Genomic DNA, 25,365 nt, shown 5'->3' on the forward strand with positions numbered 1-25,365 from the left:
GTATCAGAGCACCAAGTAATCTGTCTCCCCCCACCCCTCCTGCTGGAAGATATGGGAGAGAAAGATAAAGGGGCTGCATCTGAGCTCTGACTGCTCAGCCTGCATGCCTCTCTGCTTCCAGACCTGGGTGGACTTCATCATCGCCTTCCCCCGACAAGATCACCTTCAGCGGGATGAGATGCAACTTCTTGCAACTGGATTTACAGGTAGGATGCCTTGCTTCTGGCACTTTTTTTTCCATCCCTCCCTTTTTCCTTTCTATGTTTTTCTTCCCCCACCCCCCTTCTCCTTTGGGTTTTGTTTCTCTGATGGGGCCGACTTGGAAATTCAGCTGCTGCTGGCAAGAGGCAACCCCCCCAAACTTTGAGTCCGGAGTCGTGTCCTTCCCCTAGGGGTTCAGAGAAATCCGCCGTGGCAAAAGGAAACTTTTTTTGGTTAAAAGGGGCGAGCTCTTAAAGGAGGTGACAGCCAGTGTCTGAGCAGCAGCTGCCCCCAAAAGACCTGCCTGCCTGGGCTGCGTGATGATGAGAGTAATAATCCGCCAATCTAGGCTAAAATGCCGGAGAGCGGGGTAAAGGAGCCGCAGTAACCTGAATCCCTCGCAGTTTTCAACCACTAGCTACGGGCCTGTATGGAAGTGCTGCATTCCCGCACGGTGACATGCCCCGAGCCATTTTCCCCTTCTGTCTAGAGAGGTGACATGTTTATTCGCGACTTCTGCGAAAGGTTTCCTGGACCTTCCTGGTCCTGCCTGCCTCTTCTTCGCCCACGGACCTGGCTTCAATAAAGAGGGGGTGCAGTGTTTGCCATGGTGCTTTGGGGAAAGGGGGGAATATTTGCGGGGCATTAAGGGAGAAGGGGGAGGCTGGTAGGTGGAGAGAAGCAGGGGTGCGTGCACCTCTGGGGGGAAGGGGCGATCCTGACCTCGCATGGGGGGCGAGGGCAGTCCACACTGTTGTAGTCAAGCCTGAGACGATCTGCAAATTCTCTAGGGCTTGCAGTCAAGCCCTAGAGACCGGCCTCTCCTGCATGTCCTCTGAGGGGGTGTGAGAGAGAGATCCTGCCAGCGCGCGCGTGTGTCTGCAGCATGCCTGGAATAAATCAAGTGCAAGAAAAGGACCCATGTCATGGAAGTGCAATAAATGCACCCATGCCATTCAAGAAGACACGAGCTGGGCACGGGGAAGGAGAGGCCAGGGGCTCCCCCAGCCAGCTGCACGCCGCCCTCTCTGCGCCCGAGCTGCCGGGGGCACGGCCGGCTCTGCCCGCTGCCCCGCGGGGCCGAGGCGGCGGCGCGCACCGGCTGGTCTCCGGGCTGCCCGGAGCGCATCGATGCTGCCTCTGAAACTTTCCCGTCCTGCCGTGAAAGGGAAGGGAGGCAGGTCCGAGCTGCCAAGTCGTGGGGCAGGCGGGAGATGTCCTGTGCTCCCACCCAACGTTGTGTGCTGGGGTTAGTCCAGACCCTCCGCGAGGTCCACGGGGATCAAAGGGGCTGGGAGGCTTCAGTTCTGCGGATGAGCAGCCCCAGGGTCTCTGCCCTGCCTTGGCTCTAACCCTGGGGGGGAAGGGGGGAAGGGGGGCGGCGAAGAAGCAGGGCTGGGTGACCATCCATCATGCACCAGAGGGCAGGAAAATGCCAGAAAAACCACCCATACCTCACCTCGCCTGCAGTCAAACAGCCGGATTGCTGTAGCCAGTGCTGCTACATCTGGGCTTGACCTCCTTGCATGCCTGTCCTGGCACACAGCAATTACGGGAGGGCATGCCAAGCTCTGGTGATGGGTCCAGGCTGCTAGCCCCTCAACAGGGTTCAATGCCTCTGCTCCAAATAGCTATGCCATGCTGGTGGCTACACAGGGTCAGACATGCCCCTCACCAGAGAGTGAGGCTCCACACCTGGAAAAGCCCACTTTGAGATGGCAGTGCTGGGTCCTACCTGCTTGTCTCCCCCTCCCACACATTCATGTGCCACCTCCCCCTGGTCCCATGCAAGCACCTGCTGTGGAGACCCCTCAGTTTCTCCTCCTCTGCCATTCAAGATCTCACCTCCACCCACCCCCCAGTTCCATCCTAACCCCCCAGTTGTGCAAAGGCTGCAGCTGTCCTCAGAGGAGGACTCCCTGCCACATGGCCGCAGCTCTAGTCATGCTTGTGCCTGGGCACAATTCCTGCCAAGTGACTTCCATGCAAGAAAACAACCAAGCTTGGGGTGGCTGGAAATGGGATGGGATAGCTTTGATAACTAGCCCCCGCTCTGTACTGAAGAGCCCGCCTTGGTAGGCTTAAAGGACCAGGATCAGATCAGACACACTCTAGGACCTAGATCCAATCAGACACAGGCTGTAGAGCAGACGCACTCGTTTCAATCCCAATCAAGCAGTGTTCCACTCAAATTAAATTGCTCCCTGGTCTTTGCCCAACCTGGGAGCTTATGGCACTGGGTTCAATGAGCTTTACAAGAGGATTCCTTTGTGGGGGAGGCACATTTTCCAGGTCTATTTTGTTCCATTCCTCTCACACTAGATCAAAAACAAAGTCTCTCTTGCTTTCCTCCCCTCTCCTCTTTGCTGACTGGGGAAATAACACTTATATCAGCCTGGGGTTTAGCAAGCAGCTCTCCTGGAAGTGGGGAGGGCCGCTTTCCCTGTTTGCAACCCTTCACCCAGAAGGCTGAGGAGCAGGCACCATCCTGCCCTGCCACAGAAGGGTTGTGTCCATGTCAGATCAGAAGTTTCCATGTCAGATCAGACCACATGAGCTTCTCTGGGCAGGAGAGCTGGCATGAAATGGTGAGACGATGGCAAGCCTAAGCCATGCAGGTCTGATCCAGCACTCACTGGAGCCCCTGGCAGTTCTGGCTGCAATCGGTGGCTTTTGGATAGGACCCCCAAAGAGAGGGAGAAGCAAGGGCTGTCTAGGGTGGGTTTGCCCCTGACTTGCTGGGCTTGAGGTTCACCTGCCCCCAGAGATCACCTGGCAGAGATCTCTCTGAAGTACCCCTCACCCTGTGCCTCCTCCCTTGCTTATTTACAGTCCTGATTTCTTTTCACTTTGGCTCTGTTTCCCTCCTTCCCCCTTTCCCTCAATACTACGGGTTAACAGGCATGTTCCTCCTCTTCTGGGACCCTGCCAACATGCCTGGGGCTTAACACCCATGAATCCAGAAGAGCTGGGCCCTTTCCTTTCCTTCCACCCCTCAGCTCTGCTTGACAGCTACCTGGAGGCTCTGCATTGCAGTCATCAATTAGCTTGCTCCATTAACATTCAAGGCAGGGAGGGTTCAAGTTTAGGTTGCCCCCTTGCTGGTTGTGGGGGACGAAAGGAGGGCAACCAATGCCTCTACCCTTTGCCTGCTTCCTTCTGTTCAGTGCCGGTCACATCAAACCCCTCATGCCAAGAAATGTTGCCCCTGTACAGGTGGTGAGAGACCTAAACCCAGAGTGGATGCAGAAGCACATGTCTGTTGGAGGGGCTTTCAGGGGAGAGCAGTTCTACCTAAGGGGAGATAACCCATGTCCTCCTCTGAGTCAACATCTGAGAACTGCAGGCAAATTTGCCCCCTTTTCCTTCTTCCCCCACCCTCAGCTCCTCTTTCCTTCTGTTTTTCACAAGGCTGGGGCAGCCTGTGGACCTCTTTACTTCTGGAGGTGCCTGAGTCACTCCATCCTGGTTATCTTTGCTGTTCAGATCCTCTTTAAAGGGGACTGAAATGAATCCTCTAATGCTACTGATAAACTCCAGGCCACCCACCCACCCAATTCCCTCTTCATTAATATTATGACCTACATATATAATACATTTTTGGTGCTGTTTCCATAGCAATCCAGCACAGGAAACACAGAAAGATGGGTCATAATAAAACAGATTCCTCCCTCCCTCCCTCCCTCCCCCCACCCTCACCCCCCATGAAAGCAAGTCCTCTTTGAAGGTGAGTTCAGTTCAGGTGACAGGAGGTATCCAGGGGGAGAGATTTGTGCTTTGCTGCAGATGCCACAGAACAGTGCCCTCTTGTGTTGGGAAAAAAAAGGAAGGATATCCCTGGGCAATGGGGAAGAGGCTGCGGTGCAACATTTGAAGGGGAAGGAAGAAGGTATGTAGAATGAGGGTGGGTTGACTTCACCCAGTATCTTTCCACCCAGTTGCTTCTTTGCTCTTCAATCTATACTCATTTTAGAAGAAAATCCTGCAAAGGCCTGGTGGGATTCAGCTGATTCCACTTCAGAGACCTGAAGGTTAATGAAGCTAGTCTTAAACTGCATCTAAAATGGCAGAGCAGCAGGTACCAGGTAGATGGAGCTGTGGAGTCCAGACACATTTTTTATTGACTAATTCTTCCTGGCTCCATTTTTGGCTTTCCAAGTCTCATACCTTCCATCTCTGGCTCAGAGGTGCTGAGGAACAAACTAGTACTGACTGAATACTTCTGACAATGCTGGATCAATCATATGGACTTTAAATGAAGCCTTTGTAGACCTGCATTAGTAGGTAACAAACATCAGGTTAAGAGAAGTGTTAAGGACTTAGATATAGCCCAATGAATCGCAAATACTAAAATCAGATGGTAGCCTTTCCAAGCTATATAGAAAATCTAGCCAAATGCACTGTGTCCCTGGGCCCAAGGTTGCAAATTTTCTCTTCCCTCCCTTCCTTTGCACCTGTGGAGGAAATTGTACCTCAGCAGCCATTAAAACCATCCACTGCAAGGGATCTGAACTGGCAAAGGCAGCTCACAGTTCTATCTAAGCTCCCATACCTTTCCATTGACTGGGGCTGCCCAGGGATGTAATACTGGCTATTCGGACTCAACACGCTTGGAGGCAGAGCAGATAGTTCTGGGTACCCAGCAGAACACGGTTTGTTAAGTGGCCTTTGTCGCTGTAGTCTTGCTCGTCAGCCTGGATCCACTGACACAAGTGTGTCAAATCAAGAGAGGAATCAGGGTCAGAATCAGATTTAAAAGTTATTTTCCCAGGGACTCTTCTATTTATTGCCCTTGCTTAGTTATAAACCCAAGCAACAGAAAGGCCTTTGACACTGTCTCCCACCCCATTCTCATTAAAAAGCTAGGTGACTGTGGCATTGATGCCTACACAGTCAGATGGATTGCAAATTGGATGAAGGGTTGTACTCAGAGAGTGGAGGTGGACAGGTTATTTTCAGCCTGGAGGGAAGTGGGTAGTGGGGTCCCCCAGGGCTCGGTCCTTGGGCCCACACTGTTCAATTTCTTTATTAGCAACTTGGACGATGGGGTGAAGAGCAGCCTGTTTAAATTCACAGATGACACCAAAATTTGGGGTGAGGTGGGCATACTAGAAGGGAAGGACAGATTACAGCAGGACATGGACAGGTTACAGGGGTGGGCAAATGAAAATAGGATGGGATTCAATACTGACAAGTGCAGGGTGCTGCACTTGGGCAGTAGGAACCAGAAGCATACCTATAGGCTGGGGAACTCCTTTTTTGAAAGCACGGTGGCAGAAAGAGATCTTGGAGTCATTATTGACTCCAGGATGAACATGGGCCAACAATACAAGGTCACGGTCAGTAGGGGTAACAGTACTTTGTCATGCATCCACAGATGCATCTCACGCAGGGCCAAGGAGGTGATCCTCCCCCTCTATGCGGCACTGGTCAGGCCGCAGCTGGAGTATTGCGTCCAGTTCTGTGTACCGCACTTCAGGAGAGATGTGGACAACATGGAGAGGGTCCAGAGGAGGGCCACCCGCGTGATCCGGGGACAGCAGGCCAGACCCTATGAGGAGAAGCTAAGGGACCTGAACCTGTTCAATCCTCGCAAGGGAAGGCTGAGGGGGGACCTGGTGGCCGTCCATAAACTTACTAGGGGGGACCAGAAGGGTTTGGGAGAGACCTTGTTCCCCCAGGCGCCTCACAGAGTAACAAGGAATAACGGCCATAAGTTGCTAGAGAATAGGTTTAGGTTAGATATCAGGAGGCACTACTTCACAGTCAGGGCGGCTAGGATCTGAAACCAGCTTCCAAGGGAAGTGGTGCTGGCTCCTACCCTGGGGGTCTTTAAGAGGAGGCTAGCTGTCTACCTGGCTGGGATCATTTGAGCCCAGTTTTCTCTCCTGCCCAGGGCAGAGGGTCAGACTAGAAGATCTACAAGGTCCCTTCCGACCTTGCATCTATGAATCTATGAACAGTTTGGGATGCAGGAGGTCACAGCTGCTTGAAGCAGACTGCATTTCTTTCACTGTTTTACCGTTGCAGAAATATGCCTACTGCTGCCTGTATCCCACACAGACAGTGCTGCATATCAGCTCTGGGTTCAAACGGGGATTTCTCCTTTCACCACTAACCACTGTCATTACCTCCATGGGTAACATGATTTGGAGTCCAGAGGGGATGGGTCAGGGTGAACTAAATTGCATCTTGTTTCTGTCAAACACTTTAGACAGCATGCTTGCTAATAAAAGTTATATACACAATGGGTTCTCAGTGATGCATGTGCAGCATATGTTCATTTTCAAGAATATGATACGGGTAAAATAAACCAGATCATTGTTCAGGGCCAGATGCTCAGCATGTCAATGGAACTATGGTGACGTACATCAGCTAAGAATCTTCCCTGTGTTTTTTATTCTGGCTGGATGCTGTTCTGAGTGTTGGCTACCTACTACTCTGGGTCAGATCCTGATCTTAATTACACTCCTAAAATTGAGAGATGACTCCATCAACTTCAATGAAATTACTCCTGATTTAAAGTAGTGTCATATTTAGCTCAGAATTTGCTATATATATTAACAATCTCCTGAAGAGTTTTAATTACAGTTTGCTGCGATTTTGACAACTGCTTACTGACCAGTTCTGGGTTGCCAGCTCTTGTGGTTTAATAATGTAAATTATTAGTGAATGGAGGGTCTTTGGCAGTGCAAACTATGGGAATTTCTGCTAGGGATCAAAGCACTGACCCTGAAGAGCAGCTGCAACTCCTAGCATCTTTCAGTATTTTCCCCTGCCTCTCTGAAAAGTAGTGGAAAAAATACAGGAGGATAAAGCTATTGCAGAGACAGGAGAGTAAATAATGTGGCCTTATAAATATTTCCTGCCTTGAACAACTGTATATAATGATTTTTAGTATGTTGTTTCCTCCCCTCCCCTTCTCCCCCTCCCCACCCCCCGCAAAGGCTCCTTTTTCACAAAAATCTCAAACTAATTTCTTTAGGTCATATCCTCAGCTGGCATGAATACACGTTAACCCCCTTGACTACAGTGAAACTATGATGATTTGCTTCGTGAGGATCTGGCCCTACATTTGCTTTTAGATCTATTCCAGCCTGTGAGAAGAAAAAGTCAGCACAAATTGACCATGGAAGTAATAAAGCCCCTTTCAGTCAAAAGTCATATATTTCTCACTAAAATACTAATGAATGCACTTTTCAAGCAATGCAATAGGTTTTCTAAAGTCACTTTCTTCTAATCCACCTATCTCGTATTCAATCAGCTAGCTTCCATAGAAAAATAATGCAAAAAATCGGGGAGTCGGTGATCCGTTTGATCAGAACAACATAACTCTTAAAAACTGAAGTGGTCACGTACATGAAGTGATTCACAAATATCTCCATGAATAAATGCGGCAAGTTCATTTCACTTGTATCTGCAAGGTCATGGTACTCATTTTTTGTGAATAGTTGGAGGACCAATGATTTATTCATGAAAATATTCACACTTCTCAAAGTTTCATGAATTTTAGTATGAATAATTAACTGAAAACACATTATTTGCTATTCACTACTTGTTATTCTCCTATTCAAATGGCACCAGTCATCCAGTTAGAGAACCTACGAACAGAGGAATTACAATGCTAGGTTCAACCTCTGTTTTTTTTAGTCCAGTATCCTGTCTCCAACAGTAGTCCATACCAGAAGCTTCACAGGAGTGCACAGAAAACTGCAGTAGCCAGTTGTGCAAGAGGCTTTATGCCTACTTTACACCCGTAGAACATGAAAGCTCATATCTGTTTTAAGTAAAAGCAAAAACTTTTATCTGTTCTAACCTAACTGTAGCTATTCTTATTCTCTGTATAAGCAGCTAATAATGTTTTGACTTCCACTAAACTCTTGATCGCAGTGATGTCATATGACAGTGAGTTTAGCAATTACTTTTTTTAAAGAAAAAATATGTATCAATTTTATATTTGTTGCCTCTTAAAGTTTCTATTGTCTTATGAGAAAGGCCAAATAGGAGTACTCAATTTGCCTTGTATATGCCATTTATTATTTATTTATACCTACAATGCCTCCTCTAATCCTCTTTTCTTAACAAAACAGTCCGAGTCTATTCATGTCCTCTTAACTCTTCTGTAGTTCCAATTACTTCTCTCTATTTATTCTACTTTTTTTTTTTAGTGACCAAGTGAATACGTTTTAGGTGATAAATTACAACATAATTTTACAATGACATCATACTTTCAGTAGTAATCTTCATTTACTTCTTTCTGTATCATATTATTATTAACTGCTCCTGCATATTTAACAGAGCTTTTAACACAACTGTATATAATGATGCCAAGGTATTTTCTCCTTAGTGATAACAGTTAAAATAGAACCAAGGAACGTGTCTGAATAGTTCACACTGTTCCTTCCATATGCATTGTCATACATCAGTAAACAGTGCATTTCATTTGCTATCACAGTACTCCTTTACCTACCTTGGTCAGTTCCCCCTGAAATACCTCAGCCTTCTCTAGTCTTCTTTAACAGCAATATTTGTCAACCTGCAAATGTGCCACCTTAATCTTCTTTGTCTTTTCCAGATTATTAATAGAGAAGCAATGTAGTTATAATACACAGCCATTCCCCCTCATCCTGAACCTTTTACTATATAAAAATTGATCATTCATTTGTAATATTTGCTTTCTCTCTCTCAGTTTCTAATTCACGACAATCCTTTACCTGTCACCCCTCAGCTATTTAGTTTCTGTAATAGATTCTTGAAAGGGACTTTGTCAAAGGCTTCTTGAAAGCCAAAATAAATTATACAAGCTAATTATGTGTTGTCTATTTTTGTCATTGATGTGTTCCAAGAATTATGTTGTATACAAGAACCATTACTTTTCTTTCTGAAACCGATGCCAATTTGTCCCCCTCAAATGTTGTAGGTGCATGTATTTTATCATTCTACTTTTGATTATTGTTTCAATCCATTTACTTGCAAGTGAAGGAAGTTTCCCTGACCTATGATTCCTAAGCTCACACCAGTGCCTTTCCTAAAGATATGTACAATGGTTGCTGCCTGCCAGTCCCTTCTATGAGGAATCTGCCCTCAGTGAGAGGTTGCATATTTTTGCTATCAACTCAACCACTTCATTTTTAAATGCCTGCCAAACTTGCAGATGTTTAACCATTCAGGCCTTCTGACATGTTGCTATTCTGTTTATCAATTTGCCAGCCGTTCCTCTTTCAACGCCTCAACATCTGATAGACACATGTCTGTTTTGTTTTGTTTTGCTTTGTTTTCCACCTGAAAAGAACAGGCAAGGCATAGACATCACAGCGACATCTCTTGAGTTGAAGATTGATGTGAATAAATTGTTCGGAGTCTCTGTAGAATCCTGCTCATCCTTACTTGCTCCCCTTACTCCCTGGCAGTCCGGCAGTCCCATTGTTGCTCTTTTCAGGCATTCCTGATTCTAACATACTTAAAAAAATTGGATTTTTTTCCCTCCACATCCCTGTGTATTTGATTTGCTCATCAAACACCTTCCAAATCTTCTTAATTTCCATCCAGTGTTTTTTCTTGTCATAATTTATATTGCTCATTTCTCACTGCACTAAGGATTCATTTTCATTTTCTGGAGGGTACTTGATACTCTTGAACCTTAACATTTAACCACACTGTATTTTTCTTTTGTTTTATCCCTATGTTTGCCTTTCTTTTTCCTTCTTTTTTAGTCAACACGTGCCTTCTTTGACTCAGAGACAGTGTGTAGGAAATATCTGCTGTACTGAATCTATGGGCTTTCATTTCCTTTTCCTTGACCCTTGCTCATTACATTTTTTTTCAATCCCCTTCTCTAATTGTAATGTTACAGTGCTCTTGTTTGATATGACTTTTCTCCAGGTGTTAAACTTAATGATATTTGTTTCATTACTCGTTAGTAAGTCAATTATGTTACTTCTTCAAACAACTACCGAAGAGTGCTACTTAAGAGTAAGTCGAGAACTTCCTTTTTTTGTGCCCTAGGACTAGCCGTTCTAGGACAATGATTCTCAACCAGGTGCTGCAGCACCCTAGGGTGCCTTGAGATGCTTTCAAAGGTGCCTCAGGATGCCACACAATGTTAGCACTGTTAAATGTGCAACCATGATTCACATGATAAACCCAGAGGCCATGTCTGGACGTGCAAGGGGCAAATTGCCACAGTGTACGCCCCTGCACACGCTCTTCATTGCGGGACAAATTGTCCCACAATGAGCAAAATGCCCTTGACCAGCTGCTCTTAGCTCTATAGCCAGGTGGATGCATGCCAGTGCATGCTTTTCACACATGCATTGCCCACTTTTTGTGCTGTTTTTTTTTTCTTTCAATTTTTGCTACTGGGAAATCCAATTTTGGCCCTGTGCCGTAAATTTGCAGCTCAGCGCATGTTTTAACTTTTTCCATGTGCAGTTTACAGTACCACAAAGATGTTTGAGGTGCCACAAACTGCACCTGTCTGCACATCTGGATGCACCCAGAGATTTCAAGTAGTCATTCATAGTAATAAAAACATTCTGACCTGTTGTGGCCTTTTCGATTTCTCTCCAACAGAATTGCTCTGTTATTTGTCTGTAGTCAAAAAAATAAGTTAAAACTATGAGCTGGCATTTTCCAAAGGGTGCCTGGAGCCTAAAAAGAGGTGCCTTAAGTTTAAAAGTTTGAGAACCACTGATCTAAGAAATTACTTTCCTAAGTTTGATGTGATATTTGATCAGTCAATATGCAGGGAGTTGAATCACCCATTATTACTGTTCTATTAGAATTTGTTGCCTCATTGATCTCTCTCAATCCAATGTGTTCAATAGCTTTTTTCTGTACAAGAGTCTGTTATTACCATACCACACATATTTCCTTGACAAAGAATTGGGAGTGTTTTATTCAAGCAGTCCATTTTAATAATAATAAAAAAAGAGATGCTCTTGTGTTTAAATCACTGGATTGGAATTCAAGTAATCTCAGTTAAATTCTGACTATGGTAGAAGCTTCCTTCTGTGACCTAGGGCAAGCCATTTGGGGCCTTATCCAAAGCCCATCGAAGTCCATGTAAAGATTCTCATTGATTTTAGTGTGCTTTTGATCACGGGGCAATTTTTTCAGGTTCCTTAGGTTTAATTCCATACTTACCAAAACGGAATAGTAAGGCTTTTCTATCTTATATGGATGTTGTGAGGATAAGTTAATTGCAATTTGCCAGGTGTTCAGATACTTCAGTGATAGGTAGTGCATGAATATCTAAGTAGATAGAACATATTCAAAGGAACTACCACGCTTGCTGGGATTTTGGAGATCTCAGGCTTCAGTAAAAGATAATCAGGAGAGTTTCTGTTCCTCCGGAGATAAACTAGCAGCTTAAGATGATCAAAATACCAAATATGCAGAAAGATTACAAATTGAAAATGCAAACTTCTATCTCTTCAAGCTTGTGGTAAAAAATGAAAGAAGAAAAGGTTAACAAGGCAAGTTATGCACTGAAGACAGCAGATCTTACATTTTGATATGATTTGGGGGAAAGACAGCATTCATTTGCACATAGATTCCTGCACCAGTATTACTCTGAACTGGTGTAGTCATCTACATCAGTATCAGGTGGGTGTTAAATGGCCAAGTCAGACCAGCAGAGCTGTGTTCTTTCTCAGGTACGTGGCGGCACTCAGACAGCACAGAACTGTTGTATTCTGCCCAGAGGTGACTGGTGCTGAATTCCTCTCAGCACAAAGCTGGTGTAAAGCTTGCTGGCATTCTAACTTCCTCCTGCCCCAAACCCCTTTTCCAATGTAAGGAAGGGAAAGGAAATGTTGGGGCTTTTCAGGGAGTAAGTGGGAAGAGAATAAAGTGGGTGCGTGCCATACAGAGTTGCACTACTTCTGTGTCATTAGTATTACATAGCGTTTCTTGGGTCATGAAAGTTTCTTGGGAATATACATACATACACATACATATACATATATACACAGATACATAGATGGATATAATTGGGGTAAGTTAAAGTTGCACCTCACTTGCTCTAATTCATGCTAGGCCCAAGTGGCCAGAATGGCAGAACCACATCAAGTGATAATCCTACCTTTCCTCTATGTCAACTAGAGCTCCACTATACGGGGAATTCAGCCTGTAGTATTTGGTATCTCCTTTGCATGGGTGTGAATGATCATACAAAGTGGAAAGAAATAGTGATCCAGGCCCTTTGTTGGCAGTGCTATCACAGCAGTTGAGGGCAGAATGAGTGCATGAACAATTAATCCTCCAAAGGATTAAGAAACCCTCACTTCAAATCAAGGCAAGAGTTAGAAGAAAAGGACTGGTATGGGTGTGTGGGTGTGGGGGGGAGGAGTTTCCCTTGCTATTCCCCATTCTATGCAGTGCCTAAATTGAAGATTTTGATTTCCACAACTGTTACTGACATCTTTTGCCAGCACTAAATTCACTTTTATGTTTCTAACAGTGAATTCTCCGCCAGTGAAAGCTGTCAGAACATGAGTGACATGAAAGTGGAGGCCATCACCAAACTGCATTCTATATTTAACCTGACAAATGTCACACTTCCTTAGACAGTCAAAGGAAGCCCTCACAGTGAAGCTAGAAACGGGGTGGGAGGTGGTCTCACTTGCAATGTTTCTATCTTCTACCAAAGTGCTTAAGCCTTATTTACATAACATCTAACTATCACAATGGGGGAGAAGGAAGGTAACAGAAGTTACCCCTTTGCTTTTGACATCCATGATAACCGACACACTTGGTTGTCATTAGATAGAAAGAACATGTGAAGGGCTTGCTGTTAAATTCTCATTAAAATGAGTGTTTGATGTCTGTAAGTAATTTTTTCCAGCCTTATCCACTGGGAATAAACTTAGAGGACTTTACTGAAAGGTTTTGACTTCAGAAGCAGTTCCTTAAGAGGAACATCCTACCATTATTATTCATTTCATAACTGTGATTTAATGAATGGAAGAAAATAAAAATATTGAAGTAGAAGTAAGCAAGTAAAGGCAGATAAAGAAGCAAAGGAAGATTTCATTTATCCTGTTTGGTAGATGTGAGTGAATTTTTCACTCTAGGAAGAGTAAAATGATATGTTTTGAGTGATATGACACACAGAGATGTAAATTTCCTGACCTCAAATGCCCCAAATAAGTAAATACTGTCACTCTTTGCCACCACAACTTTGACAAATAAAGTACCAAATCTGATATTTTTCTTTAGAAGTTATTATACATTAAGTTATTAGAGGTGGATAAGGAGCCTAAATATCATGACATCTTTTTTGCTTAAAATACTTGATTAACACTTTGAATATATGGGTCTGATTTGCAAATTTCCACTGAGACTATTGGCAAGGGGTATGATCACCCTGTGCCTCCACAGCCTATCAAGTGTGGATGACAACATTTTCTCTTCTTTCTTACTGATTTCCTGTTTTGCCTATTTAGATTGTAAACTCTTTGAAGCAGCAACTGCAGAACAGTGTTTACCCATCTTGGTTGGGGCATCTATAAATAGAGATAAACAACAAAGGAAGTCTGAAACATTTCTGTTTTTGTCCTACACAGAATTTACTTACAAATAAGGGGCCAGAAGCCTTGGTTACCAAAAATGATGACAATCTTTCCATTCACTTCAGGGGCTGCTGGTCCAGACACATTCTTCACCCCTCAGCAGCATATATAGAGAGTGGGTATGCATATTTGTGAGGGTGATGGTGTATTGCTCTGGCAGTGGTCATCAGTGGAATTTGCTTTGCTTTGGCAGCACATCAGGTACTTACTGTCACCTTTGGGTGGAAGGTCATCAAATAAACACAAGCTATTTTAAAAACCATTTAATTAACCCCTCAATCTCCAAAAAGATCCCCTTACAAAAAAATACAATGATTCTATATTTATGTATAAAACCAAGTCACTAGAACAGGAGGCAAACCATTACACCTCTGCGGCATCTTGAAGATTCACTCTGTTGCTGTCCATTGCTCCAGTACATCAGTGTAATCTAGGCAAGTGGACCCCAGAATCCCTGTAGAGTCCCATAACACCTTCCCCCAAGGGTAGCATGGCCAGGGAAGGAAATATGTTCAGAGTCTTGCCTCCTTCTTATGTTTTTATTTTCCCTTCAGCATCCTTCTACCCATGGAGAAGCTAGAATGAGCAGTTCTTTCACCTTAAAAATGGAGGCAGCCTAAGGGCTGCTGTTGTAAGAGAGGTTTCCCCACCTATAAATATCTTTTCTTCTCATCTGCAGGGTATAATGATACCTTCTTTCTGCTGTTCATTAGTTGACAGACAGCACTTGGAATCACTCCAAATGATGTGGAGCAGGGCAATGTAGGGCTTGTGTGCCCCATTTGCTACATAAAATAGCGTCAGAATTTGGGCTATAGTGTTTTAATTACCCAATCTTAAATGTATAACATCTACAGCAGTGGTCTCCAAAGCGGGGTGCATGCAAGATGATCCATTGGTGTGTGGAAAGAAAATATTAGAACTCCTATTTTATATTTATATTTATATAAATATACACATATTGGGGGTGCGTGCTCAAAATTTTTTTACTGATAGGGGTGCACGATCAAAAAAGTTTGGAGACCACTGAACTACAGTATAGAAACCCAACTATAACATGGTGGGTGCTGCCTTTTGAAAATGATCCCTGCTTGTTGGTGCATTTTTTATTTCTAGCTGGGACACAAGCCATTAAATTGAATTTGTCTAAACTACCATATGCCAAGGTGAAGAACATGGCTGCTGTGATATTAGGAAAATCTCTGTGCCCATCTGAAATTGTTCTGTTCCCTGAATTCATTGCCATGGAACATTATCTGCAGAAAGGACCTGAACAGAAAACAGAAAGGCTGTTAAATCAGTTGAAGTCAAGTTTTTCAAACAAATGTCCCTAAGTTAGACTTAGTGGTTCAATAGTTATGACATCAGTAAACAGCCTGGCTCTCTAAAAAGCTGAGTTTCCAGTAGTTTGTGCTGATTTAAAACGGAGACTTTGGGTGATCGGCTCTTCAGAAAATAAGGTCACTTAGGTACTGAATCTGGATTTAGAAGTCTAACTTAGGCTAAAAATCTTGGCCAAAACCTTTAAAAGGTATAAAAATAATAAAATAAGATAAAATGGTAATGGTGACATGGGCCTTGGGTCATTCCAGGCTGGGTAAAGAGAGTGTGACATGCAAGCATTCTGCTCTGAGAGCATTTTACTCCCATTCTGCACAGGTGTAAATGACTACACAAGGTGGCAGGCCATGGAGAATCAAGCCCACTGTACATAAGTGTGCAGGGAAGATTTCTCAGGGTGTGATGCTGATTTTTTGTGGGTTTCAGGAACTGGTGGGAACTTTTTAGGTAAGTGATAAAATACTAGCACAGGCCACTGTTAGTTAAATTAGGAACACTGCATTCTGGCAAATGTCTGAATAATATTCTGCATGTTATTTTGAAAGAGTGTGATGGGGGAAGGACAGAAGCTAGTATGCTTCAATATATCGTTTTTAAGGTTTTGTTAGATGGTGGCTCATTGTACATCTCTGAATAATTTGCCAAATTTGGACCTGATTTCTATAGTTTGAGCATTCCTCAAAGCATAGGAATATTTATATCTGGGATCTAGATGGGGAACAACTTTTATTTCAGAGGTCCAAGTGAAATATCAGTTCCTCTACCACTTGTTGAATAGAGAAGACCCAAATTCAGTGTTGCCTCACCACAGATAAGGGCCTTTCAAGTACCTAACATAGGGCAGCATCAGAACACTGCATTCCCTTCAGTTTAGGGTGCTAGTATTGTGCTTAATGGTTGCAGGAAGACTACAGAACACTGAATCCCGGTCTGGGCAGGTAAAAAGTTCCAATTTAATTATACGTAGGTAGGTGGAATGAGGCCTTCTTCAAAGGCTGACAGGATCTCAGTGCTGGCTTGTTGCCTCCCAAATAGTTAGAGTTTTTAATATATGATGACAGACAGAATAAGGAAGAAATCCCAAGAGCAGACTCCCAGCTTTTTATTTCATAGCTGGAGCTCAGTGCCAGCATCTTATTTATTTATGTCTTATTGCTTTACTAGCCCAAATAAGAGAAATTAAAATATGGAAGACAGACTGAATGGAATATTTACAGCTGAGTAGAAGAACAGGAAAGAGATAATGAGCAAATAAGGAGGAATCAATTAATTATTTGGAAAGTCCACTATGGTCTGTTCTGTGGGGATCACACTGCTTTATTTATTTTTGTTGTACTCATTAGCTCTCCATTTCTTCAGCCCAATGTGCTCTTCCATGAAGCTCAGTCTCTGCACAGCAGCATTAAGAAATTATTACCCTTTACTGTGTAACAATTAGTTATTTCACAGGCTGTGTGGACTTGTTCTGTACTTGTCATCACAACTCCCTGCTGTATGTTGTTTAACTTTCTGTTCCTGCTTGTAGAGCTCAGCCCCACCAGAAGCTAACGTGTGTGTGCGTCCATGCGTGCATGCATGCACATGCACATCACTGATTTCAGTGCTATTTGTGCGTTGATTGGGACAGACAGAAATTCCTTCACCAAGGAAAAATACTTTGGTCCTGCCTGGTGCATAGAGTCACCGGGATCTGACAGACTATGGTCTCTTGTTCTGCTATAGGTTTTTTGTCATGACCTGAGAAGTTTATGTTTACATTTAGGTCCATGCCCTATTCCTCCTTCTAGGCACCTAGGACATTTTTACATGTGGGAGGGGTGCACTTTAATTAGAGCAGCTCTGAGAACCTTTCTAATTAAAGTACCCCAAGTGTCTCTTGTATCAGCATCCCTGCACTTCAAAATGGCAGCGAGGGCATTCTTTCTAAAGCTGATCAAATGAGCTTTAGTTAAAGCACTCTTGCCACCATTTTGAAGCACTGGGACACTGATACACAAGATGTGGAGGCTGGCTGGACTAATTACCAGCCAGAGTACAGTAATTACTTCAACAGACTCAATTAATCAAGTCTGCTCCAATGTGCTGTAATTACAGCATGTTGGAGCAGCCTCACAGCTCATGTACCCTTCAATAGTATTTAAATGCCTGAGTGCAGTACTGCCAGTATTCCATCTTGCTTGAATCTCTGAAAAACTATTAATGTATCTACTTTCGTAACATGCCTTAAGATTAAGTGTGTGTGTCTACACAAGACATTTACTGCGGAATAGACTGTTATCTTCACAGTAAACATCTTGGCATCTACACATACAGAGCTATTAGGCTGGAGAAAACTAACAAATGCTGCAGCAGAGTAGTACTTTTAAGTACTTGTAAATACAAGTACTACCCTGTAGGTGTGTGCAAAGTGGGCCCTATTGGAATTGGATTCGGATTCGGCTTGAATCAGGGACAGTGATTCAATTTCTTGATTCGGCTCACTGTCCCTGATTCAATTCAGCCGAATCCAAACCTGAAGATTTGATGCTGATTTGGAGAATCAGCAATTCGGACATAGACACAGTTTTAAAAGATTTTTCCACAAACCTTCAGGTAGTAGGTGTGGCTCGTGAACTCTGTGATGCTGGGGTGGATGGAGCATCCTACAGGAGTGTAGCTGGGCCCTCCATGTGCTCAGCGGCAAACCCAGAAGTGGACCAGAAGTACTTCTGGTCCACTTCTGGGTCTGCTGGTGAGCATGCTGGGGGGCAGGGGGAGCACTCCTTCCCAGCTCAGCATTCAGCTGCAGAGGGACCCTGGGTGGCCCCTCCAGACCCAGGAGGCACCAGTCACCAAGCCAAGGGGCATGAGGGGGCTCCCCAGCATGCTCCCCGGTGGACCCAGAGGTGGACCAGAAGTGCAATTCTGGGTCTGATGGCAAGTGCACTGGGGAGTCCCCTGTGCTCCTGTGTGACACTCCATGCACCCCGGCATCACAGTATTCACAGCAGCACCCTGATACCTAGAGGTATTGAGAAAAATCACTTAAGGCTGTCTCTATGTCCAAATCTTCCTGAATCTCTCCAAATCAGCATCAAGTTGGAGGGTTCTGATTCAATTTGGAGAGCTTAAAGGGTCCTCTGATTCGATTTGGGTTCAGAGATTCAGTAACCAAATCAGGCCAAATCTCCGCCAAATTGAATCAGCGACTGAAGCTTCACACAGCCCTACTATCCTGCTTCCTAGTTTTTTACTCCACAGCAGTGTATGTATAGAAGCTAACCCAGCTGGCTGTGGCATGAGGGTGCTTCAGTGCAGGGGCTGCCTGTCAGCTAGCCCAGCACTGGATCACCCTTGTGTGCCAGCCAGCCCCTCTGAACTATGCTGAGCTGGGTTGGAGCAGCCCCAGGCTGGTAGACTGACCCCCCGGGGCCCTTGACAGCCAGGGCTGCTCCAGCCTGGCTCAACATGCTGTGGTCCTGGGCACATATGTAAACATGGATCCTTGGAACAATAAACTCAGGCACGATAAACACCAAAGTTTAATTTTGTTGCATTAATATGAGCATCTAGACACCCAGTCATGAAAAGCAGTGAGGAGCACTTATCTTCTGTGTTGTGTTCCAGGACTTGAGCAGGGTGGCATAGGATCTCAGGTAGAATATGATTTTGCCCTTAGTATAAGGCCTTATGCTGCTCAACAGTGAACCCTTTTGGTTAGTTAAAGGGCAGTACTGATGTATTTCAAAGGGACTTCATATCATTCCTAGTTGGCTGACAGTATGGTTCCTCTAACTCCCCTTGTAAGCAGTGTGACTTGAAGGGCATTTGAAAGGACCAGATATATAGAAGAATCCTTGGAGATACAGAGGGAATTTAGGAGTAAAAACCAACAAGATGCCTCCAGATCAGGGTGAGGTTTCCCTTAATTTGTCTAGTTTGTAAATCTTTTAAGGACAAAGAGAGGGTAATCCACCTGAGCTCTTACCCTCACTGTGGATCCCTCTAACGATGCTCAGCCCACCTGATGCAATTGATCAACAGGCTTCATATCTATACTGCTGTCTGTATGATTGTAATCCTTTTATGGAAGAAGTGCTTACCTAGGGTGACTAATCTTACCATATTTTCTTTCTGGTGAATGTGCATATACGTGGGTGGGGTGGAAGTGCTGTGTATTGTTTGCTTTATAATCAGCTCTTTGAAGTCTGATGTGAATTGTGCAGCATTTAAAAATAGAAACTGGTCTTTTATTTTATTTTGATGGTGGTGGCACTAGTAGGGGATATGTAAGCAATGATAAAAAACATCACCCCAAGCTTTGGGTTCAGTCCTGCAGTCTTTTTGCAAGCAACAACACCTACTGACTTCCCACAGAGAAGGAATCAGTACCAGGGCCTGGTAACTAATTCAACTTGTGAACACATGAAAATTTAATGGAAAAACCTGCTGCCTGTTTCTACCTACAGCCAGTTGAGAAAGAGAGAAAAAAAGTGCTCTCCAAAGCACAGTACTTCATGCCATGCAGTTGATATTACTATATAGATTATTGTTATGTACCTGCGACATAGCTAGAAAGAAAAGTCCTAATTTGGAGAAATAATGTAAAATTCAAGTAATTATTTTCCTGGCATTTCATAAAAATGGACTTTGCCAACATTGCTTCACATTTATCTTTTGTAGCAATTGTGTAATTATTGATTAAGTGACTTAAAGGAGGGAGAGAGGTTTTACTGGAAACAAGTGAAGGATTTATCATTTTTATAGGGCAGCACCACAGTCACCAGCATGAAATGGGAGCCAGTGATTATGGTATGGGGGCAGAGATATGCCTGTCTCCTGTTTTAGTCTCTCTTGAGAGAGAAACAGGGTCTTCATCCACCATCCAAAATGTTGGGGGGCTCCAAAGTATCCTCTTCCCTTCTTCCTCCTTTCCCCTAATAAATCCTACTCTGTCTTCCACACCTGATTTCCATTCCCAAGAAAACAGGGAACCGGATATAGTCAAAATGGCACTGAACTGCCATCTACATCTCGTTATCTGGCTCACTCCTTAATATTTGTATTACCAGAGTGCCTACAATACCAAATCACCAATATTGTACAGGACATCATGTGGTACTAAACTCATAGCAGGAAACTATCATTGTTTTGAGGAGTTTACAATCTACCTGTTTTAAACGGTACATATTATAGACTCTAACCACATAATCTAAATAGTCAAAAGGGAAACATAGGCATAGACTTGTCCAAGAGAGGCAGAGAAAGGACCAAAACATAGGTCTTCTGTAGTTTAGCCTGCTACCTTAGTCACTGAGCCATGCTATTTCTAATTGCTGTTAGGGATTGTCACTACTCTGTCTGTGCCATCTTTTGACTCTAGCACTCACCTACAAAGGAACCAGCCTTGATAGTCACAAACCATTCCATCTCTACCACAATGAACTTTAAAGTAAAGTTATGAAGGGTATCTGCATAGGAGTAGGACTTTCTTCTGCATGTCCAGGAGTTGGAAACTAGTGCAAACAAAAAGGGTATTGTAGAAGCAGAATTAGTGGAATTCTATGTAGAAGATAAACTGTGGATGGAGGAATTTCCACTCATATGAAAAAACAGGGAGAAATTATGTTAACTTTGCAATAGACTCCTTGCATATCTATATGCAGAAGGTTTCCATGAAAACAGCAGCTCAGTACAGATCAATCAGTCCTAAGTGACAGGTAAGCATAGTTCTCAAGGGAGAAGCAATGGCCTCCTTTCCCCTCAGTAAATGAAAAACACGTTGGCTGAAGCTGGCTGAGTTCTTTGCCAGGTACTTATCCACTGTCTTTTGTCCCTGAGTTTTTTAATTGTCTATCATCATGATTTTTACAAATGTGTTAATCTTAGCTGTCTGATTGTTTCTATATATTAGGACCAGTGGATTCTCCAAAACTGTTCATAGTATGTTGATTCCAATTGTCAGTCCTGAGACACTCCATGACTGATCACCTCACTCACATGACATAGTAACTGTTCCCTGATTGGATGACCTAGCTTTTATACACAGGAACAGAAGCTGAGGAAGCCATTAGAGGTATTGGATTTCACTGAGGGTGCAGGTATGATAGACAGACCAACCTAGGAAATATTTTGACTCTTTAAACTTCCTTGTATCCTCTTCTTTTTTAGAAAAGCATACAGTTATATAGGTGGAGTCATATGAAGGTGTGAACCCGATTCATTCACTGTGTAACAGACTTAACATTATTTTTTATTTTGATCCATTTTCATCAAATAATTGCTGTGGCCATCTTACTTCCCACCTGGAGCTCCTACTTCAAGCATCTAATGTCCTTTCCCACTAAATAAATAACAATAGGGCTGAGTGGCATCCTTTGTGTTAGTGATCCTTTATATATAATGCTAAGAGATTATAATGAGGAAGGATAGAGGGGGAGCTATAAGCTCTATTTTTCATTGCTGTGCGGTTCCTTTTAAGCCAAAAAGGCTTGCCAAAATGGATCTTGTCCAAGAGAGGCTGCAAAAAGGGCAGGCACAACTTCCACTCTATAAAAAACATGGAGATGTTCCAGAAAGACATCAGAACTGGGCTGGCGGGCATGTTCTTATGCCCAGAGATTGGTAGGCCATTACAATAGGGGTGCAATTTGGCTAGCTTGCTAAGCTGCCTCAACTTGAGCCAGTAGATGCATTGCATCCCCTTCATCCCAGCATCAGCACAGGAATAAATCAAATCCTAAAGAAATAACAAGCTGTGCACACATCTCAGAAAGATCTGCAGGCTCCCTTAGTCTGCCTGGCAAGAGAAGGCAGTAGTGCATCAAGCAGTCCCGGGGGCATGTGCTGCTCCTTGCTAGAGCACCAGGGTCCAGTGAGTGACACACTGTCTCCTAGAGTTGTGCGTGGAGGAGCCCAGGGGAATGCTGAAGAGCAATGTTCCCTTCTGAGAGAAGCCACAACATGTACAGACATTCATTCTTCCATTTTCACCCTGGCAGAAAAAGCCTGAACATCTGTGCACTTTTGGTTTCTCCAGGGAGATCAAAGCTTCTCCCAGGAGAAACTGTCTGTAGGGGGCAATAGATTACATGGCTCTGCAGGAGTATATATATGTATATATATGATCCAGTGTCAGGCATAGGGGCCCTTTCCTTGTCTCTGTATCAGGCCACTCACCTGATACCTTCCTTGCATGTTCTAGAGCTGGAATATAGTCAAAGTATCTCTAGTCATGGGGTATTTCTATGATTCAAGTAGTTTCCCCTTTTTACCCCTTCTTCACTCTCCTCATTGCTGCTCATTCTGGATTATATACTGACCCCCTTACTCAGAGTAGTAAATTAGTCTAGATGTAGTGTCATATGGGATATGTCTTCAGTAAAGCACTTCTCAGCATGAAGTAAGGTATTGACCTGGCTCAAGGTGCTTGCAAAGATGCTACTTGGACTAAGTGAGGATGCCAAAAATCTCCCTTTCCTTGGCATTTTCATACATCCTACGTGCTAACACTTTCCCTCCCAAATAATAACAGACAGTATGCACACCCACTTAAAATGAAAGGAAAGTTTAAAAAATTAAATAGAGATTCAATTCAGTGACTTTCAGCCAGTGGAATTAAAGACTATCAACAGTCACTGAGATAGAGTAATGCATTTTTAAGAGGCATCAGATGGTGCCACAAATAAAAAGAGTAGGCCTAGGGAATATAACCAGTTATACTAGCACTCTGGTTATACTAGCACTCTAGTCTTACAATTACAATGGCTCTCAATTCTCAGACTGTAGATTATAAGTTGATCCACAAATGAAGCCTCAAAAAAAAAGCTTTCCACTTATAACAGAGCACTGCCTGAATGGCTCAGCGCATCATGGGAGATTTTTGTCTTCCTGTGAACCAGGAGATATAAACCAATGATGAATATTAACTTATTGAATAAAGGGGACCAATGGGCTTTTCCAAATTGATAGTTCCTATAGTTTGATATACCGTCTAAAAGTGTTTCTCATTTGTAACAGAATGGTGCAAAATATAATATAATCCATACATAATTCAGGATGTTTTATCTGCAAAAAGGAAAAGAAAGAAGTTTACCTGGGAGTGAATTAAAGAAGTCCTATGAGAAAGAGGAATTCACCAATACAGTGCTTTCCTTTTAGTTGTCTTATACTTTTCCCCATCTTTAAGTCAGTATTCCTACACAAATGAGTGGCATCACAACCACCAGCTTAGCAAGAGCCACAGAAAAAGATAAGTTAGTTGTGCTCAGTTAGTAATGTCAGCACCAGGACTAGACTGCAGTTAACCTGACTTTCAGTCCAATGTCCTGCTCTCACAACAAGACTGTCTTTCAAAGAGATTTCTCTATGGTTCCCGGTGTCAGATGAAATGGAGACAGGTTTTCCAGGGAGCAATGTCTATAAATGGCAAGAAAACCACAACACAAAAACACCACCCTTCAGCCTGGATTGATCCCCAGGACTCTTCCTTGACCTCGTTCCCCAGTACCTCTCCTTATACATCTGTGCAGTGTTACCCTTGAGTTTTCCGACAAAACATACAATAGACAGGGCAGTCAGTATAAAACAGAGCCCAAATCAAGTGAGTTAGATTAGATTGGAAGTGCCAGTTCTTCAAGAAGAAAAAAAAAGATGTGAGACCACAGGAGACCAGAAGAGTGATTGCAGCTTCATTACAAGGGCCATTTTGCCATTGAAACAGGTTATTGCCTGTCACAAGCCATTTTTATTTTTTCATCTCCTGACTGATTCAGGGCTCAGCTTGAAATAAAAACAGGCTTTCCCTTTTCTATAAATCTCCTACCTCTTCGTCTGTTTATTGTTTATGGATTCTTACAATTCTAGGTGAAACGTCATCTCATATCTCTGTGTATCTTTATTATTACTTTATGATGAAGAAAGAGAGGAAGTTCAGGTGGATGGTGAAGGATGTCTCCACATCCCACAGAGGAATGTAATCATAAAAGATCATAGTAATCTACAATGCTAAACCAAAGCCCTACAGCACATTCTGCAGGGTACCTTCCATGGAAATGGAACACTTTATTTGTATCAGATTTGGACTCCATCACATTAAACCTCAGACTAGCCAACATTTCCCAGGGTTTTAATTCTTCATGAATGTTTTCATCAACAACTCAATTTGTGTCTTAAAAAGTCACTCTCCCAACTTTTCAGATTTTTTTTGACATTTGAAAAATGTTGCTTTTTCTTTTTAAAGTCCCAAACCTCAAAAAAACAGCAATACATTTAACAGATGACTATCCTTTCCCCATGTTTTGAAGAAAGAGGGGAACAGGGAATGAATTATGGCCTTTTGAATTCCAGTTCTTTTCCCTTTACACTGGACTAAGAAGAAAAAAACACAATTTAGCCTCTAGTTTGGAATCTTTCTGGGACAGAGACTTCATGTCATTTATACCTGCCTGTAAGGCACCTATCACATTGCTCACCCTATATTAATAATAAATAATAATTGCTAGACTTGTTTCTTGTAGCACCAGTATAGTATCCACATGAGAACCCAGTGAATACCATTTCATTACAATTTGCAGTACTTAGTCTCCACAGAACACTGCTGAATTACATTTCATGGTAGGTGTAGTAGCACTTGTCTTATAATTGGCAGCTTGTTTCAGAGGCATGTACTCATCACACCCTCTAAATAAGAAATGATTTTTTTTTCTTATTTCTATGCATTGCTAACCATCTTCAATGCATCCTCAGTATCCTTAGCACTAATCACAGCAGGTGGTTTTGTCTTGTAGTTGGGATCTCACAACTGTCACTCAGCCCCACTCTTGTCAGAGGGATAATCACATGAATAATGGTAATTTGTTAAAAGGCTTCAGAATTGGACCCTTTAATTGGGTACAGGCGGCTTTCTGCCAAATAAAAGGAATTCTCTCCATGCACTGGAGAGATTATGAAGGTCTAATTTCCTTCCTGTATTTTATAAGGATGGGGAAAAAGGTTGCAAATGACATGGCAATTAAAGTTGCAACTGCTTTTTGCCGATGCTGTTTTAAAAACAGCGGACACAATGTGTGCGCATACATATGTTATGTACATATGAAAATTTCCACCCAGTTCCTTGGGTTCAAATTAATATGCAAAGTAATAATGAAGAATATAAGCCAGGTGCTCAGTTAATATGAATTAGTGCAGCTACCCTGAAGTTAAATGAGGTCTACTGATTTACACCAAGTGAAGTTCTGCCCCCATTGTCCTAATTAAACACAGCCATTAT

General features: G+C 43.2%; 1 protein-coding gene across 1 annotated transcript in view; it reads left to right on the top strand.

Annotated features, from left to right (window-relative positions):
- The first annotated feature begins 36 nt into the window (after positions 1-36).
- CHRM2 (cholinergic receptor muscarinic 2) overlaps positions 37-25,365 on the top strand; it is a 135,810-nt gene continuing 110,481 nt past the window's right edge. The window contains exon 1 of the mRNA XM_019544661.1: positions 37-206. The gene's annotated coding sequence lies outside the window, so the exon portion shown is untranslated. The remainder of the gene's footprint in view (positions 207-25,365) is intronic.

The sequence above is a fragment of the Crocodylus porosus genome, unplaced genomic scaffold (genome assembly GCF_001723895.1).
Source record: "Crocodylus porosus isolate Cpor-Errol unplaced genomic scaffold, CroPor_comp1, whole genome shotgun sequence".
Lineage (NCBI taxonomy): Eukaryota > Metazoa > Chordata > Crocodylia > Crocodylidae > Crocodylus > Crocodylus porosus.